The sequence below is a fragment of the Onychomys torridus genome, chromosome 6 (assembly GCF_903995425.1).
Source record: "Onychomys torridus chromosome 6, mOncTor1.1, whole genome shotgun sequence".
NCBI lineage: Eukaryota > Metazoa > Chordata > Mammalia > Rodentia > Cricetidae > Onychomys > Onychomys torridus.
Window position 1 is genome coordinate 11,944,597 of NC_050448.1, and position 18,895 is coordinate 11,963,491.

Here is an 18,895-nt window from a genome sequence, read left to right on the forward strand (position 1 = left end):
GGTTAATTTAAATGTAAGAGCTAGTCAGTAATAAGCCTCAGCAAATGGCCAAGCAGTTATAATTAATATAAGCCTCTGTGTGTTTACTTGGGGGACAGTGTGGTAGAGATTTGTCCCAACTGCCAGCCAGCCTGGATACAGGAAAACTTCCAGTTACAGATATCATATCTATGTGACACTATATGTTATGTATAATACATTTCAGTGTGCTTGAACATGCATACATTATAATTCAGTATATAACGTAGAATTTATACAGAGTATATCTCATATGTATGTTCATATACCAAACAACTGTAATAAAAGATAAAAAAGAATAAGCATTTTATTTATTCATTTTAGATATACTTCTTAAAATAAAAGGGTCTTTTGAAATTATTAATGAAAGAAAATTAAAAGTGATTAGGGAATATGAATCCAAAGTTTAAAAAAGTACACAAGTGGTAAATCAATCAATGAAGAATATAAATGATTGATGATAAGCAAATAAAAAGCACTCTTTCTCCTGGTTGTATTAAGCCAGTTGACATCTGTGCTTTTCCTTACACGCTAGCAGAGCTTCTCCTAAATGCTGCTTCTGGTGAGGGTGGACAGACCACAGCCAGAGTGGATGCTGTGCTTTCTGGGACCGGGTGTCACTGTTCAGAGCATCTCCTAAACTAGTGGTTATATGGGAAGAACTTGAAAATGATTGGCTAATAAAAGAACCAGGGTCTGAGATCATACATCTAGACAGGATCTGGTAGTCAGACCCACGGTGGTACCACAGCTGTGGCTTTTGACCGGATGCAGTCGCTCTGATGCAGGCTGTCATTCTCCTTTGGAATCAAATGAAAACACACGGTGACTGAGGAGTGGCAAAGAGAATGTCCACAGCCTGTCCCAAGCCAATGGTAAATGCATTTCAGTGGGATTTGATGGCAGCGTAAGCAACATCTTTCCAAGATGTCTTACTTTCATGTCTGGTTGAAGTCATAATGGCCATAAAAATGGACTGTTGTTATTCCCTGTTGTTTCAACCACCTATGACCATACCTGCACTCCAGCAGCTCAGACTCAGGTATATCAGCCCAGTTAACTCTTTCTTTCATAAGCTGCCTTGGTCATGGTGCCTTACCACAGCAACAAAAAAGAAACCAGTGTTTGTATGCATATATGTACTTGTATATGGGTGTTTATATGTATGTGTATTATGTGTATCTGTGTGTATGAATGTGTGTATACATATGAACGTCTGTGGGTATGTGTGCTTGCATGTATGTATATAGATGTTTGTGTGTACCTATTTATGTATGCATATGGATGTATGCATATGTATACATGTATGTGTGTATTGTTATATACATTTATGTATGTAAGTATGTATATATGAATATGTGTATGGAGGTGTATGAATATGTGTAGTTGTTTGGAATTGGTAGCAGGCACTAATGTGCAGGAGACTGAAGGGCCCAGCATTCCTTTAGGGTCTGTCAGAGTTTCATACATGTCAACTCCTAGCAGCCTCATAATTCTGTAAGCTTAGTTATCTATACTTAACAGGAGATAATTCTAGATCAAATAAGATAATTTATTTTAACAGACATAGTAGCTCACTCAGCTACTCAGTAACATACTCATATTTCATCTTTCTGTGGCTCTAAGATTCTGTGTGGGGTGTAGCACTGCCTCTGTCTAACGGACGTCTGCAAAATCAAAGCCTTGGACAGGCCCACAACATGTGACCAGAGATGGCAGCATGAGGAAGTCCATTGATGCACCTGATTCATCAGTGCAGCTGGTATATGGAGACTCAGCCAGCAGTCGGTGCCAAGGGGCCTGTCACAAACAGCAGAGTGCTGGAATGAAAAGAACCTGGCCCAGTGAAACAGCACAAGGCCCAGTGGATACAGATGAAGTTCCGTGTTGGCTGCCATGGTGCTCTGAAGACATTGTTCCAAGTTCTGTCCTTATGCATAGTATATCCAGACACATCTCTCCACTCATACTAGGAAATCCTCAAATAGAGATCTGTGTTTAAATAGCCACACTCTACCATTATAGGTTTTTAAATAGATACATTATGGAGAGTGGATGGACAAATAGTAAATGAACTTTAATGGAATCGTGTGATTAAATCATAAAAGCCCGGATTAGAGGAAACAGGAAAGATAGCTTGATCATGGATCCCAAGAGAGCCCAAATCAGAGATCAGAAGATTCTTCAGTGAAGAGAATCATCCCAAGGACTGAAAGGTGAGTCCTCAGGGGTCACAGGCACCACAACAGTAGAACAGAAAGGATATCAAGGCATGGAGACAGCAAGGCCAACACCATGTGAGAAATGCCACCAAGGAAAACCTGATGATCATAAACCAACTGGAAAAACACATCTAGGGAAGTCAGAGTGACAGTGGAGTGTACAGGAGCCTGCACATGGCCCTGTACTGTGGAAGAAGACAGTCTGGAGAGAGGGTAGTATCAGGATAGCTCACTTCAAGCAAATACTTTTTTCTTAGATAATAGTCTAAGTTAGAACTGAGATTGGAGAAGGCTTACTCCAATGCTTTACTAGCAACATGGGTAAACCTATATGACAGGGAAGTTACAGAAGTTGTTCTTAGCAGATTAGGTTGGGGAGATTATAATGTGGCGCCACCTAACCTCCAAGGTATTTCTAACCACCAACTCTGTCTGCTCTAGGCTTCGGGAGACTCCATTTTTAAGGAAGTACACCATAAATATTCTGGGAAAAAAACTGCTGAATAATAAAAGGCTGCGCAGAGAGAGACCAAGACTGAGAACAAGAGGGAGAGCATCTAAGGGACACGTGGAGTCTCATGTTTTCCTTTTGCTCTTAATCAGAGTCAACGTAGATTCATAGATTAGATGATGCAATCTTCAGGAGGCCTCCTGCTCCTTCATTGAAGTAGGAAGTCACCTGTGCCTCTTTCCCTGAATGTCCAAGATCTAAAATAAATGTGACAATCTTGCATTCACTGAAATATGAATTCATTTTCTAATGATCACACTCATTACCCCCTTGCTTCCATGAAATAGTATGTCATGCTAATTAATTCGCTGATCCCCCATAACAAAAGTCAACCACTGTTTCTAACTATGGAGTTAAATTTAATCATCTAGGAACTACAGAGAGTCAGTAGCAGAGCCAAAGAAGGAACTCAAAGCTTTGACAGTCCTGAGTGGATGATAAGGGTAAAAATAATGTTTTCTGAATGCCCCTCTTTTAGATGGTAAAGCTGGGTAGAGTTGCCAGCGCCATCTAACCCAGATGCTCACTGATTCCTTTATGAATTAGCGAGCAAAAAAAGGGCTCAGGTTCCATCCTCTTCCCCTACAGCCAGATACCTTCCCAATTGATATGGTTATTGTACTGAATGGCCGTTATCACAGATGGAAAGTAAATAAATAAAAACATGTATGTCTATATACTGAAAGGTCTAAAGTATAACTAGATATGATAAAACATCATCTGGAAGCTCTAGACTTTGTACTGTTAAAGGATGATGACCAAGGGCTGGTTTAACTGCTGCAACACACTGAGAATTACTAACAATGAGAAGACCTTTAAATACACAGAATTTTACATTCTTAAAACTCAGTAGCCACTATTTAGTGCAACTAATTTTGATTTTTAGTGTAGGCCAAAAAACTGTATGAGTTGTTACTAAATCCCCATGTAGCCTAGGTGAGTGTATGGCTCAAAGGATGCCAGAGATCCAGAGAATGAAGTCGTCACAAATGCCAGGGACCAACCTGGAATCCAGCGAGCAGAGCTCAAACTCCAGCTTTGCTTTATCACCTGAGAATAGATGAGCAACACATAGCTGATACAGTAGGACTTCTGAGGTCGGAGGAGTGAGACAATGGCTTGTTTGTAGCAATTAGTGAAGTTAAATCTGGAGGTCCCTAGGTAGTATGCATGGCCCTGGGAGTCACTCTGGGGAGGAAGAATCTGTGTTTCTGAGGCGTTGTTGCGAGAACAGATTGGAACGTGTTTATTTTGCACTGGCTCATGGGAGATTGAGGCCTCCAACTTCTAGTACTCTAAATTTGAAGAGATGGTTCTATTAAACACCTTTGAGTTTCTTAAGACAGCAATGGAAGCAGCCAAGCCAGCTGCCAGTGACTTGGGTGTGAGTCAGGGCATCTGCTCTGCAGCCAGTAAACTTTGGTGCGAGTCCGGGCATCTCTCTGAGGTGAGCCAGCTGCGCCTGCCTCTTCCCTCTGCTGCTGCTGAGGAAAGCGGTTTCACAGTACTCTGCCTCGGGTTACACAAAGGTCTTCACCCCATGAGAAAGATTTCAAGGTATCTTAAAATAAACATGAATGATCCAAAGTTGACGACATGAACCCTAACGTGTTTTAAGACAGCCTGTGAAGACCAAGCCCACACAGAGAAGTCAATGCTGTAGCCCATCTTCCTCTAAATATGCAAAGCTCGCAACTAAGAATAAGACTTACTTATCAGTATTTTCCATCTGACTGCATAATTATACTAGTTGATCAGAAAGTCTCTTTTTAGCTCATTTCTATCTCCAGCGTAGATGTAGAATTAGGTGGTGGTAATTTCAGAGGTTAGAGGAAGCATGAGACTTTGAATTGGTGTTCATAAAATGAGAAGTATGTGCAAGTATGTCCAAAATGTGTCTAGTTGATGTGTGTAGTATTAGTGCAAATTTTCAATCACTTTTTTCTGGTTTTCTGCTACAAATCTGGAGGTGTCTAACATATTTTTATACAATCTGAACTTTCTCTTCCTTCTCCATGTGTGTATTAGTGTATTTTCACATGAGTAAATTCTAACAGGCAATAACTGCTGTGAGATGTTTTGTATGTCAGATGTGTTGCTCTGATTGGTTAAAATAATTAAAGTGCTGATTGGCCAGTAAGCAGCCAGGCAGGAAGGATGGGTAGGCGGGACAAGGAGGAGGAGAATTGTGAGAAGTGGAAGGCTGGGTGGGAGAGAGCTGCCAGCTGCCATGACAAGCAAGATGTAAGGTCCTGGTAAGCCATGAGCCACGTGGCAACTTATAGACTAACAGAAATGGGTTAATTTAAGATATAAGAACTAGATAGCAAGAAGCCTGCCACGGCCATACAGTTTATAAGTAATATAAGCATCTGAGTGATTATTTTATATGTGGGTTGTCAGACTGCGGGGGCTTGGTGGCACCTGGAGAGAAGATCTCCAACTACAAATAACACTATCAACTTCCTAATATTCACTTTTATTCTTTACACAATAACTGACTAGATCATTGGAAGATGATTCCTGAATCACACATTACGATCAATTCAATATAGAGACCTAAATCATTAAGAAATGCAAATATGCTATCTAGAAACGTATTTTGACTTGTAACTAGAAGATGAAACACAGTCCAAGAAAGCATTAACAATCCTAAGAATGTGGGGAATTGGACCCTATTTTATTTTCGCTTGTGTCTTGTAGATTCAAATACAGTTTTTAACTTGAAATAAACAAGAGCACCATCTGTCTTATTTCTCCTTCCCACCTCTTCAAAGAGAAAAGAAAAATAAAATTATCTTCCATTTGCAGCTGCTTCCAAACCCATCAAAAGATAGCATGCACAGTAAGGTTTCCACAAAGAGAGCCTTGAAGCCCACAGAATATTCTTCATTGGCCCGACTGGGGCAGTGGTTCCAAGTAAAGGGAACAGCAAATGTCCAGGTCCATAGTTCCTGAGCATGGTCTCTGCATCTATCCTGTCAGGGGGAGCTTTGAAATGTGATCCCTAGTAAGGCAGGTCCCAGGCAACAAAATGGCTTTATTATACATAGGAGGGCTCACCCCAAACAAACAAAAGGTGTTTAACAGCAGTGAATGGAGAGAAGAGAATCCACCTGGTGAGGTGAGGCAGGGAGGGGCTTGTGGAGAACCTGATGTTTTGTTTGAGCTGCGTTGTCATGTCGACAAACCCAGAATGATTGAGATAAGTTAAGTGCACAGATGTCTGAGTGCACCAAAGACTGGAGTGATGTTTAAAAAGAAAGCGGCACAGCTGGGAAGTTGGAACACAAGGCAACAGTCAGGACTGGTGGAAAGTCAGGCTAGAGAAGTCCATGCAGAAACTACGCATCTGAAGCCAGAGTTTGAAATTTAATTTGAGAGCTGTGGTAGCATCATCAGAAATGTGGTGGTTTCATTTCATTTCATATATGCTGTTGGAGTGTTATACAGATGCAGAAGGGATGTGTGTCTTGAGAAGTTTCCTAAAGTGAACACACCAATGCAGGTCAGTACACACAATAGTCACTGGTGGCTCTGCAAGGACTGCTGCTCGTGTACCTCTCCTGTCATCCACACCCACAGCAAGCTGATTGATCTATTGACTGCTGATGCTATGTGGAATGAAAGGAAGCAGGGGTCTTGAGAACAACTGAGATATTCCAAGTGATCTTTACCTCAGGAGTTAGGTTGCTTAAAGCTCATGTTCTCACAAAACTTTTGAGTCAGTAGTTTCAGGCTCTTGTCTAGAAAATTTTAAGGATGAAATTTGTAAGCCACAGAATGTTAAGTTTCAGAAAGATGCTTTATTATAAGGAGCTAGTAAGTGGGGGGAGGGAGGCATAGCCTTTGTACAGCGGGAGCCAGTCCCTGGAATTGGGGTACTATCAAACTGCTGGTCTGGTAGCTTGATTGCACTAAAGAAATAAACTGGGATAGCTGAGAAGCAGTCAGGCCAGTAGGATCATCCTCAAGGTGCCTGCCCATGTGCCTCCTTCAGTTTCTATTACATCCTCACATACAGCTTCCAGGCAAGGACAAGAGAACAAGAAATTAAGAGTCAGAGCTCTCTTCAGACAGAACTGCTAAGAGGATCAAGGGCATTTCCAGGACTGTTACTTGGAGGGTCCCTGCCTTAGAACCACTGGACTGGTTTCCACCTTCTGTTCCCAACACTAATGATTTCTCTTGTCTGGTTTTCAGTCAGAGGAATGGAGTGATGTGATGCGTCTGCTCTTATTTGGCTTCTCAACGTTATGTTTGTAGGTTTCATCCATGTTGAGGTAGAGCTGAGTTGATTCATTCTCATCATTGTTTACTATGCTATTGTATGGCTGTGCACACTTCATCAAGGGAGCTATTTCTGAATTGGAGCTATTCACAAAGAATCACACAGCATGGGGCCATAGACCTTGCTTGCCATGTTTTGGTTTGATTGTCTCACTCTGGACTCCAATCTGGTAATCTGATCTGTCTCTCTCCCTCTCGCCCGTCTCCAAGTCTGTCTGTCTCTGCATGTCTGTGTCTCTTTCCCTCTTGACGCTCTGATACTTTCTATGTTAAGCCCTTCATCTGAGTCAACCAATGCACACTCCTGAACTGTGAATGGAATCTGTTTAAGAAGCTACCTAACCTGAAGTGTTTTGTGAAGTAAAGAAAACTGGATGGGTAAAGATGAGCAGGTGTGCAGTGACCAGATTTGAGATATGAGTAAATAACGCTGAGGTCATTGCATACACACATTTTGCTGACATATGAACTGGTTAGTTTCTGTTGGCTAGGCATGCATGTGCTAAATCGGAGTACTTGATGTTGGGTGTTAGCACACAGATGGCCCTTCATTCGTGATAGGATTACATCTCATAAACTCTTGAGTAGTTGGAAATATCAGAGATTAAAAATGTGTTTCCTACACCTCACCTGCTAAATATCACAACTGAGTAGCACTGTACACTGCAGACACTGTGGTGGAGAGTGTTGGTGATTTATCTTTTTATCTTCTCATGGTCAACTGCCCAGCAGGAAAGACAATTTTGTATGAATCCAGAAAAGATCATGTAGTGGGGGGGGGGGGGGGGGCAAAACAGCGTGACCACACAGCTGCCGTGACAGACTTAGAGACCCAGACACAGCTTCTAGCAGGCAACACCTGGACTCAGGAAAAGCCATAAGTTGACCCCACCCAGGGAGGCCTGCATCTAAGAGGAAACACCTGACATTCCAAACATTCCCTATACCCTTAGACAAATGTCAGCCAACCAGGGTCCTGAACCCTGGAAATCCCCTCACCCCAACCTCTGCTATGATAAAACCCCATCCTGCCTGGGCTCGGGCCTCTCTGGTCTCCTGCTGCATCAGACGGAGTCTAATCTCTGATCTTGAAAATAAAGGCTCTTTGCTTTTACATACAGGATTCGGTCTCCATGGTGGACTTTTGGGGTCCTCATCGTCTGGGGATAACAATAAATATTCAAAAGATGATTTATATTAAATATGTATTGCTTTCTCACCACCAAAATAAAAAAATTTAAATAAAATAAAAAGCTAAGTAGCCTTTCTGTGACTGTCTGATTTAGCATTTTCCTATGATGCATCACAGTTCATGTTCTCACAGGAATCTCTGATGTTCTGATTCTCCCATATCCTTACCAGCTCTCTTGTCTTATTTCCCCTTTAATCTTAGTGGATGGGAGACTTCTGCCATGTATCTTGAAGAGGGTGGCCCTGGAGACAGCCCATAGTTGGGTTGTCAGGGGAACCATGGAGATAATCCCAGGGTGACTTAGGCCAGGTGCAGGTCCAGAGTGAGGCCAGGAAGAGCAGAGGCTTCTCAACCTCCTCGTGGCTGTCGCTGGCCAATGCCCAGTAAATTAAGGGATGTAAAATGCCACTGGAAACTGTGATGAAGTATCCCTCATTTTCTCATACATATTCGCACTCTGATTTCAATGATAAGATAATTTCCATTTATATAGGCTCCTTAATCCTAAAGCCCTTTGCAAATGAAGCCAAGAAGACGTAGTCCTGTGGTGTCATTCAGCAGAAGAGAGAAAATAAAAAAGCCCAGGTGTGCTTGCCCAACCCCTACCCCCAACCCCGCTGCCCACCCCACGCCCACTCTGGAGCAAGCCTGAGAAGTTTGTCTGTTCCAGAGCTCCATAAAAGTCAGCCTCCTCTGGGTCCCTGGCACTGAATGACAACATGACAGAGCTGTGAGGACACCTGCACCTGCTCCAATCTGGCGCCCCCTTCAATGGGACAGCCAGGTGAGGACAAGCAGCTACCAGATGGGCGGGCATCCAGCCAAGGCACCTGCAGACAAGAGAGGCACTTGGGTTTCTTCTGACTAGCTTGATTAATGATGATCGCTTGCTGTAGGAACAAGAAGGTTTCTGTTTGTGCATCTTAACCATTAATCCCAGGTGTTTAAGACAGTCTTCAAAAAGTTCACAGGTCTTACAATTTAATTGATCATTTCTGAGAGGCAGGGTTCATGGGGTATCAAGAAAACTAGATGGAGTTTAAACCCACACTTAAACAAACAAAACAAAACAGAAGAGCCAAACTTGTCTGAGCTTTGAACGTGGAATGCCAGGACCCTCACTATCTCCCATGGCCCGAGCTGCCGTTTCATGCCAGGCTACCATTTCTGTCTCCCTTGTCTGGCACCATCTCCAAACCCATCTTCGATGAGCTTCCACACAAACCTGCTTTCAGCTTCCGTTTCCCTCTCTCAGATCTCATATTCCCCCCTCTGAAGAAGAGCAGGATAGTTGCCTGCACTAGCAAGCCTGTGGCTGACAGGCTTCTCCTGACATGCCCAGGGGTGTAAGAGGCAGGCAGGCAGCAGACATTCCAACAGAGCAACCAAGAAAGTCTCTTCTTGGACACCCCACTTCCCACTCAGCTGCTCTGCCTCTTTAGAGAGAAATTCTTGGGTTTCAACCATGGAACAAATACTATACTGGAAAGACTTACTTGTATGCCCACTGAGGGGACAGAGTTCAATCCAAACGACTTGATTTCCATCCCTTGGCACACTTCAGATACCAGTACCCATTTCTGGAATAGGGTCCAGCCCTGGAAAGTGAGTTTTTTCTTCATTAACTCTACCATGCTCAAATTCTGCCCACAACACATGTGCATTTATTTAACCATCTTTCCCATCTACCTTAGATCTTCCAGAAATCAATTCAACTGCTAGTTCACTCAAACTCCTCTTTCTCTCAGGATTTGAAAATGCCCCGTTAGAGAAGAAAACTCTCTTTCTGGTGGTGAGAATAAAATCTCTGGCATGTGTTAGGCAGGGTCAATCACTCGGTCAAGGGACTATTCCAGGACAGCAGGTTCACTTGAATTCATGCTTATGAGCTAGCTGGAAGAATTAATCCTCTAATGAAATGCTCTACATTTCTTCCTGGAACCCCCAGCCCTCGTATAGCAGCACAGCTCTGTACGTCTTCCCACTTTCCTGAATCACTAAGAAAGTGTAACTTCTCTTCTCTCCTATCTCTTCTCGAAGCATGTTTTCCTTAACACTATGGGCTTCCTCAACACTCTAGCCTCCCTTACTTTTTCTCTAAAGCCTCTTTCCCTGCCATATGGCTGCTTGTCTGCCATGTGTCTGACTCTGTGCCAGCATCAATGGCTTGGCTATTTTTGTTTCTCTCTACCATTCTCCTTCTCCAGGCAGCTGTTGAGATTTACAGCTTGCCTGTTCTGTAGTTTTTTCTTTTAACCTCTAACAAAATAGTGTTTGAGTTCATCTTAAGCACCCCAAGAGGAGACCCTGATTCCCCCTGTATCGCAAGTTCTCACACTTTACAGAATTCATTTCTCTGGAATAAATTCAAAGATAGCAGACATTGTTTTGGATTGGAGAAGATACATGAGATCCAAGTAGGCCAAGAATTGAAAGTCTTCAAGATAAAAAAGGATTAGGCAGTGTCATACTTGCAGTGTCCCATGCACGTTTACACTTAACAATACATGTTGTTATTCTCTGGTTGTCATTGCTGCCTTTTGAGGTTGTGACACCTTCAGGGGATAGGATCTGGGTGACAAAAGTAGGTGACTGGAAGTGGGCTATTGCAGGTTAACCTTCAGCCCTAGTTCCAGCCTTGTTTGCTGGCTCCTGGCCCACCGTGACAGTCTGAGAGGAAGTAAATTCAGTCTGGAGAGCTGTACAGAACTGAAGGTAGAGCTGGTAAAAGGCTCAAATCCAGCAGTGGAGAAAACAAGAGCAACAAATAGGAAAAAGGAAGGTCTGGCCAGGAGGGGCACAGGCAGCCGGCTCTGCTCTCTCTGGTGGCTCCTCTCTAGTTGAGCAGTTCTTATGGGCAGATACGAAAGGCCACAGTCTTTACCTATGATCTGATCTACAGTCTGGTGTGGAGGGAAGCCCTGTGATTCCCAAGCTGCTGAAATGAACAGTCCCTCACTGACAGCTCATGATGTCATAGATCTGACATCCTTCTGAATATTGTGCTCAGACTTCAGGACCCTTGACATAACCATGCCATCAAGAAAGCAAACACAGCATCAACACACGACCTAACATTTTGTCCCTGCTCCCAAATCAATGTGACAGCTTTTACTATGAGATCAATGGAAGTCAAGCCTGGAAAGAAATGGTCCTCATTCAGTAGGCATGCACTGATCAATTAAGAGACCTATTACAGAGCAGTCAGTTCAGAGAAGGGTAGTTGAATGTGTCTGTATGTGTAGTGCATGTGCTCAAATGAAAGGGGAAAAATGCCAATAAAATAACCAGCCATTTGGTTACCATGGCTACCCAAAAATACACTCACATGCACTTGCTCTATGACGTCTAATGGCCCGTGATATTAAAAACAATTGAGGAGAGCAAAGATTGATTTTCATAGTGACTCAAGGAAAGATAATGAGAACAACAAAGCCTGGGGAGAGTGAGTTCTGAGTGTGTATGTGTGCACTTCTCCCATGTGGGAAGAAATACAAACAGACCCAGAAATGAATCACCATCCCTGGAACCACACAGCTGCAGCCTTGGGGCCTAACTCCACTTCTGTAGAACCGAAGTAGTTCAGCCATGCACAGAAATTAAAGCATCAGGAGTGGGAGGGGGCGCTGGACAAAATCCGAGCTGAAATCTGAAATGCCAGTGGGCTGTATTGTCACCTGCTTTATGTGCCTATGAGACAGAACAACCTGGGTAATGAGAGGTCACAGTGGCTAAACCTGGAGCACTCATGAGTGTAACCCACTTAGTGAGAACCAGTGCTCTCTGTAAAATACAATAGTGATGGGAATGCCCATTGCGAACAGCTGATGTCTGTACTGCAGGAAAGAGGAAAAAGAAAGTTTCTCTATCCACCTAAACATGCAGTATTCCAACAAATAATGCCCATTTCAATCAGCTGAGAAATTTCTCCTGCAAATGCATGCTCCTAATGTTTCTCTCTCCTAGACTCCAACCTCCTAACTTTCTCCTCAGTGAGTAAATCAGCCAGTGATGTCTGTGCCCCTCTGAGAAGTGTCTTGAGGTGTGGCAGCAGCAAGTATGGCCACATGAAAAGCTGAGACCAAGCCCTGTAGAAGCAGGCTTCTAGGGAGAAAAGAGCACACAGGTAAGGTCAAACACTAGCTGGGGCCCTCAAACCTTGCACCATAGTGAAACCAAAGTCAAGGAAAGCCCGCTCCCTGCTTCTACAATAAAGCTATCTTGTGTGTGTACTTGAGTGTGTGTCCTGTCTCTGCCTCTCCAGTGCTGAGATTATTAGAGGCATGCATCACCATGCCTAACTTGTGTGGTGGTGCCGAGGACTGAACTGGGTTTCTTGTATGCCAGTGAGGATTTGATGAAGTAGGTGATACCCAGCCCTATGTCACAGTCACCTTGTCATTTGAAGCAGGGGCTCGCTGGCCTGAGAAGCACTGCTTAAGGAGCCACCCATCTCTGCTTCCCCAATACTGTGTCTAGAGGAAGGGACCACTGTGTTTGGTTTTTTTACCTGGGTTCTGGGGCTTGAACTCAGGTTCTCAGGATTACAAGACAAGAACTTTATCCACAAAGCCATTTCCCAGACCCAGAGCTGGCTCTGAGTTTAGTTTGGTTGGTTTTCTTGTTGTTTGGGGAGTTTGGAAGCTTGGTTTTTTGTTTTGTTTTTTGTTTTTTGTGTGTGTGTGTGTGTTTTTTTTTATAGAAAAATGATCAAGGGAACACTCTTCTGAATGGCTTTACCCCTTGGAAATGGTTCTCCCTATGCCACTTCACAGTTTCAAGTGTCCATAGGACATATTCTATGAGACATTAAGATTCCTCAGAATTCAAGATATTTTCTAAAGTTGTCTAAGGAAATTACCATTCATTCCTCTTGGTGTGTTCTCCACGTATTCACAAGACTTGGCATAAATGACTGGGAATGCTGTCCAAAGTGAACAAAACAGCGTAAAACCTTGTCACACAGGGTTGGGCGTTGCTCACTTGATAGACTTCTTACTGGCATACATGAAACCCAGTTCAGTCCCCAGCACCACACAAGTTAGTCATGGTGATGCATGCCTGTAATCTCAGCACTTGAGAGGTGGAGGCAGGAGAATCATGAGTGTCCTCCTTGGTCATCTAGATAGGGAGTTCCAGGATATCCTGGGCTACATGAGACCCTGTTGTTTTGTTTTGTTTTTCTGAAGGTTCTTATCTAAAAACTTGCCTTTGATCATATACAGTAGGAGATCAACAAAGAACCGGGATGTTAAGAAATGTAAATGACACTGGGCAGTGGTGGTGCACACCCCAGCACTCAGGAGGCAGAGGCAGGTGGATCTCTGTGAGTTTGAAGCCAGCCTGGACTACAGAGTGATTTCCAGGAAGGGTACTAAATCTACACAAAGAAACCCTATCTGTGTAAAAAAAAAATGTAAATGACAATGGTATATACTACAGGCCCACAGAGGGGAGAATGGGAGAGGAGGGTACATCTTCTCATCCAGGTCCCACAGTCTAATTATTCAGACAGGGAAAATCTGGGGACATGAGGAGAGAGATAGAAGCTGCTAATCCTGGACCCAGTGGGAATCTCTCACCAATAAAGAAGCAAAATTTCCAGTGCAGTTTCCACCTGCTCAAGGTCTTTCTCCCTTCCTAGTCATAGGTCTCTAACTTTTCTCCTCAGGAACCCCATTTACAGGGAATGTGCTAATCCTATTGTGTGCCCTGATACCTTCTGGCTTACCTCATCAGATCTTAATTCCATCTAAGTCATCTTCATAGCTACTTTGCTTATTTCACTTACCAAGTAAGAAAGAAAAGGGGTTGTTCCTTAGCAGTCTTTTGAGCTATAACTTGAAAGCCACCAAAAGGGTCTATATGGCCAATGCCAAAACGATAATATTTCCACCTAAAGGAGCTTGCACACTACTTTCGTCTGAGTGTTTCTCTTTCCCTTAACCCTTGTGCTTAATCTCATATTAAAATAAAGCCACAAACCTTTGTTTTGCCAGAGTGAAGGTGTCCTAAATTCTAGGGGATCGCTTCAGGCTGCAGGGGGTGGCAGCATGGAGCTGTGTCTCTGCCCTTCACTGCTGACATTACAGAGGAAGGAAACTGCTAATATCACTTTTGATGGTTTGTATCTCACAAGGGTGTGAAAACACATCCAATTTATCTCTCTCCAGGCAACCAATGTTCTGGTGTCTTGGTTTGAATGATATTTTCACAACATTATTTCACATAAAGAGAATTATCTCCCATTGATTTTGTCTTCAAATGGTTATTAGTAAGTTGTATGCAGAATTGGAGATTGAAGGAGAAACAGGGCAGCAACAAGCTTCAGAATTCGACGTGTGGAGACTGGGGTAGAACTGGAGGGAATGGGGACGGACAGGTGGATGGTAAAGGTTGGAAACGCCTTGCTGGAAAATTCCAGTGTTGCTTTCCCAGGTGAACTCTACTTCCTACCATATCCAATTGGGACTCATTGTAGAATTCTATTATAAACTAGAATTCACAGCCAGATGTCCAGCTTATGGGGTCATGCTGCATCCTTGCTTGAAATCCAGTGTCTTCTCCATGCCCTAAATATATAAAAACATCTCTGTGAGTGGCTCTGTAGCCTCCTCTCCATAGCCTGCTCCCCACAAATCTGTGCCCATAGCTACTCCCTGTTCCTCACATGGCTCCCCTGAATGTTCGTGTCTACGAGTCTCTAACTTCCATTCAATGGAATCCTCTGTACAACATGGTTTCCCTCCCTCCCCCATAACAGTTTTGCTGTTCTCAAAATCCTCCCATAACACAAATCCTGTAAAAATGTCCTTACCTCCACTCAAAATTTCTCTCTCTTTACTTTTATTTAATAGCACTATGAACTTATCTTCAGTTCCCCTTCTCATCCATTCATTCTTTATGGCTATCTACTGCGTTGTGCTCCCCCAATGGTCCTGTGTAATATCCTAACTTGAATGGGACCTTCAAGATGATCATTAATGTTAAATGAGGCTGGAAGGGAGGAGCTAAGCCAGTAGGACCTTGTAAGATAAGGAAAAACACCAGAATTGTAGTTTTCTGCATGAAACACAGCTAAAAGGGGAGACACTATGACATCTGCAGGCCTTTGAGAGAGACCTCTTGGGTATCTGTAGAAAGGTAAGTTTCTGTTGTTTAAACCACCACAACAGTGTCTAATAATAGTTGCCTATGCAGCCTACTACATTTATCAAACTTTTATTAAAAACTTTCCATATATCAGGGCTCTCAACCATGCTTCTGGGCATCATTTATCCCCTCTGCCCAAAGGGAAGCCTGGTGAGAACCAGCCAGTGCATAGTCAGACATATGCCTTCTGTGGCCTGTAGGTTCCTTCTGCTACAAAATAAAAACCTTGCTTTGCTTATGCTGTGCATTAGACCTGGGAAAAGTGGGGGACTGGCTGTGTGAGAGACAGCTTCCTCCCTCCTACACATCACTGCTCCTCTTCTGAGCAGTCTGGCTGGACGCATTTATCTCCTGGCCAAGAAGCAAAGTTCATGATAAGGGCATATGCGCTCATGGCACAGCAGGATTCCTCCTCTGCCTTCACCCTCCAGGTAAGAAAGATAAAATGCTTTACTGGATGATTCTCCTCCCAGGCTCACCCTGCTTTGCCCCATTCTAACAATCCCAGTCCTGCGTGTGCACATTTGGAAATGAAAAGTGAGATGTGTCAGGCTTCATCTCTCCCCTCCCCTCTTTGGCTTTTCACAGTTGACTGCAAAAGACTGCCCAAGTTCAACAAAATTGATTTTTTCTATTTAAATAATCTAAGCTCCATAAGCCTCTACATCCAAACAAAAGCCACTTAAGGCACAGCAAGATAATTAATACAGAAAATAGTCTCCACAGGGGACTCTACCTGGCCTTCCACATTTTCTGTCCTGAAGAACTCTCTAGAAGGTGTGTCTACAGTTATGGAAAGCTTTACCACCAAACATGAATTCTGTTTTAACAGGCCTTTCCTTTAACATATTTTGCAAATCGATCAACTTAAACGGCCAAATACTAATTAAAAATGCATTAAACAGTTTGCCTTCCATGGATTTGCGAATGTTCTTCCTGATGTTTCGGGAGCCCACTGAGTTATAAAATCGATGTATGAAGTTTATTTCTTTACCATATCTCTACACAGTATACAAATTCACTGATGGTGGCGGACACTATGCAGCCAGGGGAAAAGGAAAAGAATTTATTCTTGAAAGACCAAATGCCACCATTAGCATCCCTAGCAGACTTAGGATTCACAGCTGGACACAAGCATGGTAATACGTTATTATTATTGTCATTTATTAATATTATTATTATAAGAAGGACAAAAAGAAACCAGGAGCAGAGGAGATGGATCAGTCGGTTAAGTGCTTGCCTGGTAAGCAAGGAGCTTGGAGTTTGGATCCCCAGAACACATGTAAAAAGTGACATGTAGTGGTTAATACTGTAATCCCACTGATGACAAGATGGGAGACAGACAGGAAGTTTCCAGGCCAGCTAGCCTGGCCTTCACACACACACACACACACACACACACACACACACACACACACACTCATGGCCGGCCCTCTGGAAATCTGTGCACAATCTGAATTATGCACGCAGAGTCTTCAGTCAATCCTTGCAGATAGCCATGAGTTCACAGCCACCAGGAGCAGGAACCCACTATATTCAGCTCTGATTACTAGACTTATTCAGCAAAGGCTTGTTCATTCTGGATAGTCTTTGGGAATAAGTTGGATCTAACACTCCCCAGGGAGCTCCCACTTCCAATGGCTCTTTCTTTAGCACATGCTCGAAAGTGGACAGATCTTCATATGGAATTCAAAATTCAACCAGATGTAGTGGTATGTATTCCCCAAAATATTATGTACCCTATAAATTTATCTGGGGTCAGAGAACAGAACAGCCACTAGATATAGAGGCCAGAAAATGGTGGTGCACATGCCTTTAATCCTATCACTTGGGAGGCAGAAATCCATCCGAATCTCTATGAGTTTAAAGCCACACTGGAAACAGCCATGCATGGTGACTCATACCTTTAATCCCAAGAAGTGAGCCTTTAATCCCAGGAAGTGAGGGCAGAAAGCACAAAGGTATATAAGGCATGAAAACCAGGAACTAGGCTGGTTAAGCTTTCAGGCTTTTGAGAAGCAGTTCATCTGAGATCCATTTGGATGAGGACTCATTGGCTTCCAGTCTGAGGAAACAGGATCAGCTGAGGAACTGGCAAGGTGAGGTGGCTGTGGCTTGTCCTGTCTGTCTGATCATTCAGTGTTCATCCCAATACCTGGCTCTGGGTTTGATTTTATTAATAAGACCTTCTAACAATTCATGCTACAACCAAGTCCTGCTGCCCAACACCTCACAGAAAGAAGCCCTTCTGTAGCTTAGCCTTTGCACACTAAGTTGCAATAACTGAGAGGAAGTTTAGTATATGATCTGCTTCCCAGGTTAAGCACCAAGCTTCCAAAGATCCTAGATCTAGCCTTCTCCAGGACAACCAGAGTAGTGCTGTGTGCTCGGCAGATTCAGAGTCAGCCCTGTGGCTGACTCTAACGTGGAGAACATGCCTATGCAGTCAGCAGCTGTGTTTTCATGGGACCTGAAAAAAATGTGCAAACGGGAAGAAATAAAAGCCAAACCTAGTCAGAGTTTTCTTACCTCATCCCCACTGTAGAAGAGGAATCCCTACTGGACAAGCGGACTTAATAGAGGGCTCCCCACTTACTTCAGCTATGTTTGATGGAGTCAAACGCTCTAAGTCCATTGTCTTTTCAGAAGCCTGCAGGATGAGTGATAGTGACAGTCTGTTTCTTTCCCATTCCTTCCCAGCTGCAGTTCACCTTCTGGACAAGGCCCACAACCTTCATCAGCCACTAGGCTGACTGTGGGGTGAATTTTAGGATAGGAAGGCGAAGATCAAAACAGATTAAACTGGATCCCAGAAGGCAGTAAGTGCATTTTACAACTCAATCAACAAATACCTACAGGCAGCATTTTGTCCTATATCATTATTTATGATGAGGAAGCCAGGGGCAAAATACATGAAGTTTGTGAACCAGAAAAGGTTCTGTTTAATATCCCAGAAAGAAGCAACATCATACCAGTTATGAAAATGATATTGTTCCCTTCCAGCTTCTGCCTCCAGACATACTGTCAGAGGTAGAACGGTGCATCTCCTCTGGGATGGCAGAATCTTAACTGAGTCTCTGTTGGATGTACCATAACTCTATGTATAGGTGTTGATGCTGAGGGTCATCAAACCTCCAGATAGAGGTCATCAAGGTGAAAGAAATTAAACAGATGCAGGATGAAAAGCACTGCATGTTTTCTCTCTATCTGAAACTCAAAAACCAAACCCAACCCAATGAACAGAGGCCTGGAAACAGGAGACAGGTCTCTAAGGAAGAAAGAATTAAATCGAAGCTCTGATATATGGTGCCCAGCCTGGGGAGCAAGGCTGGTGTGGGCTTTCTCAGTTATTGGGATTTGGTGTAGAAAAGGCTGAGCTACAGCCTTCCTGGATTGCTATGCGGTGTTAGACTGCAGAGCATGACTGAGCAGTAAATGCAACCTAGACATCTAAAGGCTTTCCAATCTGTGAAAAACAAGGAGCCATGGGAGGTGGCAACTACCCAGGAA